Source organism: Cicer arietinum, chromosome 4 (genome assembly GCF_000331145.2).
Source record: "Cicer arietinum cultivar CDC Frontier isolate Library 1 chromosome 4, Cicar.CDCFrontier_v2.0, whole genome shotgun sequence".
NCBI classification, from domain to species: Eukaryota; Viridiplantae; Streptophyta; class Magnoliopsida; order Fabales; family Fabaceae; genus Cicer; species Cicer arietinum.
The window spans coordinates 44,192,432-44,202,400 of record NC_021163.2 but is presented as its reverse complement, the minus strand read 5'-3'; the positions used below and the strand labels follow the sequence as shown (position 1 = coordinate 44,202,400).

Sequence of the window (9,969 nt, the reverse complement as noted above, 5' to 3'; positions counted from 1 at the left end):
CATTGTTAAAAAGACACTTCTTCTTTTTACTATCTTTGGACTTATCAAATTAACAAATCATTTTCATTCACATAGATTTGTTCGTTCATATTAATTTTTTGAGTTTAATTATTATGAATTATTAGTGTAAAACGTTTTATACAATCAACATATCATAATCATTCACGAACATGACTTTAAAGATAATAATGGTAAAATTCAAACATCTCTAATATTTTAACTTTTGTGATTGACTGACAATATAAAATCTCTTTTAACTAAAAGTGTATATAAATTAAATCCTTAATTTCCTATATTTCATGCATGGAAAATATTTTTTCTCATTTATATCATTTTAGTGTAGGAAACATGTCCTTCAAGGATACAATTTACAAACAATATAATGTCACGTGACAAATAAAATAAAATAAACAAATTATCTATCATTCAAACTCTATGGAATAATTAACACTATATGGAATAATTATTCTTTAAGATTGTCACATCTTGGTCATTAATTAAAACATTTATTTATACTTTTCATATAAACAAACAAATTGTCTATCAATCAAACTCTACAAGAGTAGTAAATAAATAATAATTAATTATTTCATTTATTGAAAACAATAACGCGTCAATGATCACTTGCAGTTTGGCAAAGGAGATCCACACAAACACTTGTTATGGAAAAACGAATACACATCAAAGCTCTGCAAATTACCACCCTTTGGAATCTCACCACACAACCTATTGTAACTCACATTCAACGATGATACATTTTCAATTCCCAATGGAAGATTCCCATAGATCTTATTCTGACTCACATCCAACGTTGCTATGGTTTTAGACAATTCAACTCTTCCAAAATCAAAAGCAAATCGATTCCCTGAAATGTTTATTACCAGCGTTTTTTTATTGGAACCAAAAAGCATAGAGGCATCACCTTCAAATTTGTTATAAGATAATTCAACAATGAAAACATCCAACATTGCCAACGACATTGGAAGTTTCCCTATAAGTTTGTTATGAGAGAGATCTAAATCAGCTACATTGCTGTTATTGAAGTAACCATATGAAATAGGGACTGAACCTGTTAACTTATTGTTGTTAAAAAGAACTCCTTGAAGACTAGGCAATTGGTATAGTGAAGGTGGGAGTGTGCCAAAGAGGTTATTATGTGAAAGGTCCAAGTTAACTAAGTTTTCAAATTGGGCTGTGAATTTGGGTATTGGGCCTGTTACACGGGTTCCACTTATTGTAAGGTATTTGAGTTTTGTGAGATTCATTATGGATTGTGGAATTGGGCCAGTGAGAGGTAAGTTTTGTGTCGTTTGAGATACTGAGATAACCAACACGTTCATTGATTAAATAGGAGCAACCAACACCATACCAATTAAAGTTGCAACAATCAGTGTGTGGTTTCCATGAGGATAGAAGGGTTGGATTGTTGAATTCTTTTTTTATTTGGAGAAGGATTCTTTCGTCTTCTGGGTGGCACCTTTTTGAGAGAGAAGATACAACTTGTGACAAAAATATAAATAGAATAAATAATTTAGTAATAGTGGTCATTGCTTTGGGTGGTCTTTGTTGGTTAGTTGGAGATTGGGATGAAAGAATTGGAAGGGAGTTCACTGGTTTATATATAGGTAAGATAGGATTTCGATATTTAATTTTATTGTGGATGATGGCTATTGGCTTGCAAGTTGACATGCCACTATGAGATGACAAGAAGAGCATTAGTAGTCTAAACAAGTATGCTCGTATATACTACTTCCTTCTATAACTTTTTATAAAAATTCAATTGAATTCTAATTTGATAAATAAAAATATATGTATTTGTATATAAAAAGAAATTAGATGTATTTAAAGATTAAAGAGAGTACATGTGTAACACTCTTTTGTTATAAGTGTTATTTTAAGAAAATTTTATCTTAAAATAAATATTATTTTTAATTTTTAATATCACTTTAACTATTATTTTTAATTGTAACTTTCAATTATTAGTATATATATGTTACTCTCAAAATATTTATAATAATTTCTATTTATGATATAGAAAAACACACTAATAGTTAAGAAATTTAATTTGATAAAATGATTATTCTTATTTTTATTTATAATTATTTTTTAATAAAGTTTCTTTTTATTTTTTTATATTTGAAAAATAAACTGTTTGCGGCATCTTTAAATTATTGGCTTGATGGTACCCGCGGTATGAGCGTGACAGAGTCAGACATTGTAGAAGAATAGAATTGAATGATATATTTGTTCTGAAAACCATTTACGGTCTTACGATGAATCTCTTTTGTTGTGAGTACTTTGCTTGATTTTAACTAATTTGAAATTAGTCGAAATCAAGCAAACTCCTTCTCATATCAAATATAAATAAAATGAGTTTCTAGAAAGTTGATGTATTAGTCCTAATTTTAAATTGAATATATAAATTTTTTAATATTATTTTTTATTTATATTTCATTTTAAAATAGTAATACTTCAAGGAACATATTTACACCGTAAAATTATAAAAATAAAAATAAAAATAAAAATAAAACTTTAAGGTCTATTTGGTTGGATTATATTTCCCTAAAGTGAACAATTTACTTTAAAGAATAAAGTGGATAATATCAACGGTTGACAAATAAATTCAAGTGTAATTTATATTCAAGTGTATTTTTAGAATTACAAAATTAGTATCATATTGTTAATTTTGATTTTTAGTTAGGTAGTTAATATTCTTGTAAGCTCTATATAAATAATGTTTAAACCTTTTTAGTTTCCTTCTTTATTCAATATGAAACCTCGTGAGTTTTATTATACATCAAACTTTCATGCTTACTTCTTTTATGAGATTAATCATAATCTTTATGATCCTATTATTTCTAACTGTTAACAATGAAAAGAGGAAGAAAGAGAAATAAGAGAAACAACCACTCTAGGGTTTCATAACATAGAATAAATCAAACTAAAGTTAATAGGGTTACAATGAGTATATATATAGGAAAATAGAAAATATCTAAAATACCCTTACTACTAATATATAATAACATTATCTAATATCTCCCCTCAAACTCATGATCCATTAACATGGAGCATCGAGAGTTTGTCAACTAAAAAACAGAAACGTTTAATGGAATGCATCTTTGTGAACAAATCAGCAATCTGTAAAGAAGAAGAGACAAATGGTAGAGTAATAGTTCCATGCTAAAGATGATGACGAGTAAGATGACAATCAATATCAATGTGTTTGGTGCGTTCATGAAAGACCGAGCTGTGAGCAATTTGAATAGCACTCTTGTTATCGCAGTGCATCGGAGTTGGCTCAGAAAGAGAGATACCCATATCAGACAAAAGCCAACGCAACCAAATTATTTCAGCGGTAGTGGATGCCATAGCACAATACTCAGCTTCTGTAGAAGAGCAAGAGACAATGTCTTGTTTCTTACTCTTCCAAGAAATAAGAGAGTCTCCAAGAAAGATACAAAACTCTGTGGTGGATTTACGATCAGTGGTATCACCAGCCCAATCAACATCAGAATAAGCTCGTAACTCCAATGAGGATGACGATGGAAAGAGAAGACTTTGAAATTGAGTTCCTCGAAGATAACGAAGAATCCGAAGAACTGTTGTCCAATGTACTGTAGTGGGAGAGACAACAAACTGACTAACAACATGAACAACATAAGCAATGTCAGGTCTGATAATCGTAAGATACACTAAGTTGTCAACCAAAGTACGATACAAAGTGGAATCTGGTAAAGGAACACCATCTGAAGGAGCATATTTTACATTCAACTCAAGAGGAGTATCTGCTGCTCTAGTATCAGAAAGACGAGCCTGATCTAGAATGTTGGCAATATACTTGGATTGAGAAAGAAGGTAGTCTCTAGGAGAGTAGGCAACTTCAATCCCCAAGAAAGAGCGAAGAGTTCCCAAGTCCTTCATCTCAAACTGTTTGGCTAACTGCAATTTCAACTCATTGATTCCACTAACATCATCACCTGTAATAATCATATCATCAACATATAGAGAAAGTATAATGCGACCATGAGTGGTGGACCTTATAAACAATGCAGAATCATGTTCACTAGAGCGAAAACCAAGAGAAGTGATCATAGTAGAGAATTTCTCTAACCAAGCTCGAGGAGCCTGTTTAAGACCATATAGAGCCTTTTTTAACTTACATACTTCCGCTAGATTATGAGAAACTCATTGTGGAGGGACCATATAGACTTCTCCATGAAGCTCACCATTTAAAAAGGCATTTTTGACATCCATTTGGAAAATATGCTATTGACGAATAGATGCAACTGCAATAACAATACAAATAGTGGTCATCTTGGCTACAGGAGCAAAAGTTTCTTCATAAGAGAAACCCTTAGCAACAAGACGTGCTTTGTAGCGCTCAACTGACCCATCAAACTTAGTTTTGATCTTGTATACCCAACGAGACCCAATAACACATTTTCTAGGAGGAAGAGGTACTAATTCCCAAGTGTTGGTTTTGTGCAATGCAAATAGTTTTAACCATTGCACGAAATATATGATAAATGTCAAAAAATTCAGACCGATTTTTCATAAGATAAACCCAACAATAACGAGTGTAATCATCAATAAACGAAACATAATATCTAGATCCACCTTTGGTGAGAACCGATGATGGACCCCAAACATCAGAGTGAACTAAATCAAAGGGCGCATATGAAACAGAAACACTTTTACTAAACGGTAAAGTTGGAAGTTTGGCAAGTTTACAACCACAACAATCTGAGATATCACAGGGTTGTAACTTTCCTAAGGCTCCAGTAGAAGCCAAATATTTTAATCTAGAAGTAGAAACATGTCCAAGATGAGAATGCCATAAATAAAAACTAGAAGATAAGGAATTCAAGCGAAAACTAGATAATAAGTCAACAATAGTTGTTGAGGCTGCAATATCTGGGAGTCGTAGGTCATCCAAAATGTAAAGTCCCCACTGTCTATGGCATGTCCCAATCAGCCTCACAGAATGTGGGTCCTGCACACAACAAGAAGTGGAAGAAAACATAACCGAATAACTGAAATCACATATTTGACTAATAGAAGCAAGACAAGTAAGATTAGGAATATAATAAACATTAGAAAGAGACAAGTTAGGTGTGGAGACAGAACCAATGCCTGCTAGTGACATAGGAGTGCCATCAGCAGTCATAACCGACACAGACGAGGCAGGTTTCACAGACACAAAAGATTTATCATCGTATGTCATATGATGAGATGCTCCAGAATCAAGAATCCATATGGAAGGAGATATACCTGACATACCAGAGGAGTTCAAACCTTTAGAAGAGGTGGCAGACATGGCATGTGGTTGAGTGGCAATAAGTCTTTGAAGCTGTTCTGCAATATCAGATATTTGGGAAGCAGTCTCAGATGAGTATATAGAACCAGAACTAGAGCCAATGGTAGGAGGAGCAGAAGCAACAACATTGGACGATGGCCCCCTAAAATTCTTCTTATATGCTCTCCCCAATTTCGGACCACGTGCTTTCCAATGACCTTTTTCTTTGCAGAATGCACATTCATCATTACCAAGCCTAACTCTCCCTTGAGATGTTTTTTTTTGAACATGAGCAACAAAAACAGATGGAGGAGTTGAGAGAATTTCCTTATCTAACACACCAGAATGAGTCTTAAGTCTGATTTCTTCTGCCAACAATTCACTAACTACTGATTCAACATTAGGAAGGGGGGAACGATGCAAAATACCCCCACGAAAGCCCTCAAAATCATCACGAAGAGCCATTAGAAACCAAACCAGACGTTGCTCCTCTCTTTGATCAATGTATGCTTTGACAACTTTCAACTCAGGTGATTCCATAAGAGCCAATTGATCCCACAGATTAGTCATTGTCGAATAGAATTCCTGAATGGTCATACTGCTCTGCTTAAGGGCTCTAATATCACTTTCCAATTGATAACGTTTTGCAAAGTTAGACTGAACATACAAACGTTTCAAGTGATCCCAAATCTCTTTAGCAGTATCAGATTTTGCTAGTTGTACTCCTATAGACAACTCAAAAGAATTATTAATCCAAGTAATAATTTTTGAATTACTAACATTCCATGTTTTCAGATCTTTTGCATATTGAGTTTCATCCTTTTTATCTGTAGGCTTAACAGAAGTTCCATCAACAAAACCCCACATATCTTTTCCAATCAAAACATTTTTCATCACATAACTCCAATAAGAGTAATTTTGTCCATTGAGGTGAACATTAACAGCTTGAAGAGAGTCATCCTTAACACCAACCATAACAAATAATGACAGAAAAATATGACAAACACAATCACTGAGACCAAATAAATTAGGGATAACCTGGTGCTATGCGAGCACGATTTCTCCCTCTCCAGACGTCGTTTCGCCGATCCGACCATTGAAGACGAAGACCTAAATTTTGTGAACCTGCTGTCCAAAAAATCAGCTTGATCCAACGGTTAACGAATGCGCAATCAATGTTTTTCTAAGACTGATTTAACAAAATCGGGAATAGGGTTACTCTTCTCTTTTCTTTTGGTGGTTGTCTTTCCTATCAAAATAGTCTCTCTCTTCTCTACGGTAGATCTCAAAATCAACCAAAGCTCTTTGATACCATGTTAACAATGAAAAGAGGAAGAAAGAGGAAGAACATAAACAACCACTCTAGGGTTTCATAACATATAATAAATCAAACTAAAGTTAATAGCGTTATAATGAGTATATATATAGGAAAATAGAAAATATCTAAAATACCCTTACTACTAATATATAATAACATATCTAATACTAACATGTTATCAAGAGCCTCAGGTTGTATAACTTTAAATTCATTTTATGCTTCCATAAACGACATCGATAGAGATCAATGTGGCTATGATTCAGATTATGAAGATGAAATCCATCTTCTTGAATGTGCAAACAATGGAGAACAACAACTGCAAATTTGTGTTTGATAATTCAAACTTTCCTTCACTATGTGAAGCGTTAACAACGATCACTGCAACAAGAAACAATCACTATAACAAGAATCTGCTCTTGAATTTGGAATCATGGAGAACCGCCAATGTGATATTATTTTTGGCAACATTGATTGACATTTATGGAAGAAGACACACATGAATGAAGAAAATACAAACAAAAAGCACAATTTGAGCTTTGAAGTCTCCACCAAGATTCGCAAGAATTTTGTTTTTGTGACTCACGGAGTTTTTGCTAGAGAAGATGAGTGAGTGCATGGATTTGATTTGTCTCCACTAAGACTTGGTTCTCATTTTCTTGCATGAACAAATCTATAACTACTAATAAATAGTAAAGCGAAGATTGTTATTGTTCTATCAGCAGCCAGTGGCGGAGCTTAGTAGGGACAAGGGGGGCCCGCGGCCACCCCAAGCCTTCCTCTCTCTTCCAAGCCTTCCTCTCTCTCTCTCTCTCTCCCTTTTGCTTACAAGTTACAACCTTCCTCTCTCCCTCCTCCAGAAATCACAACAACCGTGTTGCCGCCTCAGATCGCTTCTTTGCCAGATCAGGAATCAATCGCTCCTCTTTATTCGTTGCGGGCCTGCAATCGCCTCTGCCTGACTGCCTCCATGGTCGTTCGCTCTCGCCTCTCTGTTCGCCACAACTTCATCTGTCCCCAGATCTCTTTGTTCAAAAGATTCAGATTTCTATTTTATCAGTACTGATTTTTATTAGTTAATTTTGATTTGGAATTCTGTTAGTTCGAATCGTTGCTCCTCTGTTAGTTAGTTCGTTTCGATTTCAATTCTGTTAATTTTTAGATCGTCGCTCTTGTGTTAGTTTTGAATTCTCCATGAGTTTTACCTATCCTAAGAATTTAACTTATATGGCAGTACCCCATATTTGTGTGTAATTCTACTTTTTGCTTATGTTGTTCAGTTAGCATGAAATAAAGGTTATTTTGTTAGTGTTGAGTTTGAAGCTTTGATTTGGAGTTTGAAATTTTGATTTGGAGTTTCAATTAGACATTAGTGTTGATTTTTGTTTAGAGTTTTTGTGTTGCACATAAGGTGTTTGATTTTATGTCCATATAAAGTGTTTTAGTTTTTTTTGTTGCACATAAGGTGTTTGATTTTATGTCCATACAAAGTGTTTGAGTTTTTTTGCTGAATATAAGGTGTTTGAGTTTTGTTGCATTTTTGTTTGAGTTTTTTTTTTTTGTCTATATAAAGTGTTTTAGTTTTGTTGTTGCATATAAGATGTTTTATGTTTTTTAAATTATTTGATACTTCACCTTGTATTTATTACAATTTAATTTTTTGTTATATAATATTTTTTATATATTTAATTTATATATTATATTTTTATGTCGGTCCCCCCAAATTTTTTTATCAAACTCCGCCACTGTTAGCAGCAAAACTAATTATCAAGGATTTGGAGAGATAGATCGATGATGGTGATGTTAAAATCAATCTCAAGATCCTTTCCCTCCTTTAGAAGTTGAAGCTGCAAGTCATGCGTTTTGTGGCATCATCATCATCTTGAACATTGTCAGCATTTGAAGCTTTTTTTCGTTCTCGACATCTTCAACAACATGCAGATCTTCTAAGGATAAGAGTTGCTGACTCACAATTTAATTTTTTTGTTATGTGTGTAACCTTTTAGGCTTATTTTGTATGATATATTTTTCTTTTTTTCTTTCTATTTTTTGTCTTTGTAATCCAAATTCATATTAAGAATTCTCTTACTCTGGATTTGTTGGGATCTTAGAATTACAATGTTAGTTAGAGCTAGATATTAGAATTACAAAGTTAGTTAGAGTTTTAGTTAGTTAATTTAGTTTTTAATTAGCTAGTTAATGTTCTTCTAAGCTCTATATTATAAAGAGCTATGTATAAACCTTTTTAGTATCTCTCATTTATTCAATATGAAACCTTATGAATTTTATTATCGATCAAACTCTCAATATAAAACCTTATGAATTTTATTATCCATCAAACTTTCAATATGAAACCTTATGAATTTTATTATCCATCAAACTTTCACGTTCACTTCTCTTATGAGATTAATCTTAATCTCTAGGATTATGTTATTTTTAACATGTATAACCAATCATGATCATGTTATTTCTAACATGTTATCTTAATTTTTATTTGCTTACTTTATTAACTTCTTACTTTAAAGAAATCAAATAGATAGATGATAGTTAACATGATCACAAAAATGTGTGTCACCATAAAGGAGAAATGAATATGAACCATTAATTTAATGATATATCAATTCAATGATCAAGACTATAAATACATTACCTATTAGTCCAGTAAATCTACATTTTTACTTAGACCCCCAAAATATCACTGCAATTAGATCCCAATATATATGATAAATTATCATGTTAGTCTTTTTACATAGTATATATTAATTAAGATGGATAGTAATTATATTTTATTTTATTATAAGTAATTAATTTAGTCAACATATATGAAGAAAAAAATTATTTAATAGTTATAGTTTTTTTCATTCATGAAGTCCAAAAGTTGTTTCTTTCACAATTAATATTTTTTTTACATATTATATTAAAATTTACGTTGTTTTTTACCAACAATGTAGAAATGTACTATCAACATATAGTTATTTCTCTTTCTAAATTTTCCTTTTCATTTTTGAAAATAATAAAATTGAAATCGAAAAAATGGTGGAACTTATAAGGTTTGAACCTATGGCCTCAATTTTAGTTACAAATACTTTACCATTAAGTTAAGTTATTTGTTGTATATGTTAACAAATTTAATATATATTATATTATTTCAATATTATTTTTTTGAAAATAAATTATAAAATATATTAAAATTACATAATGTAAATACTTATTTTTATTTATACACATTATGATTATTATTAATTAAAGTTTAAAGTTTGCACCATTTGAATTTGAATCTTAGATCCCCGCAGTGAGTTATCTACTATAAAACTCTTAATTTTAAATTCTAATTTATACAATTTTAGGGTATTTTGTG

General features: G+C 31.8%; 1 pseudogene; it reads right to left on the bottom strand.

Moving 5' to 3' along the window:
- Window positions 1–304: 304 nt before the first annotated feature.
- LOC101489504 (polygalacturonase inhibitor-like) lies at window positions 305–1,681 on the bottom strand (annotated as a pseudogene).
- Window positions 1,682–9,969: the final 8,288 nt, after the last annotated feature.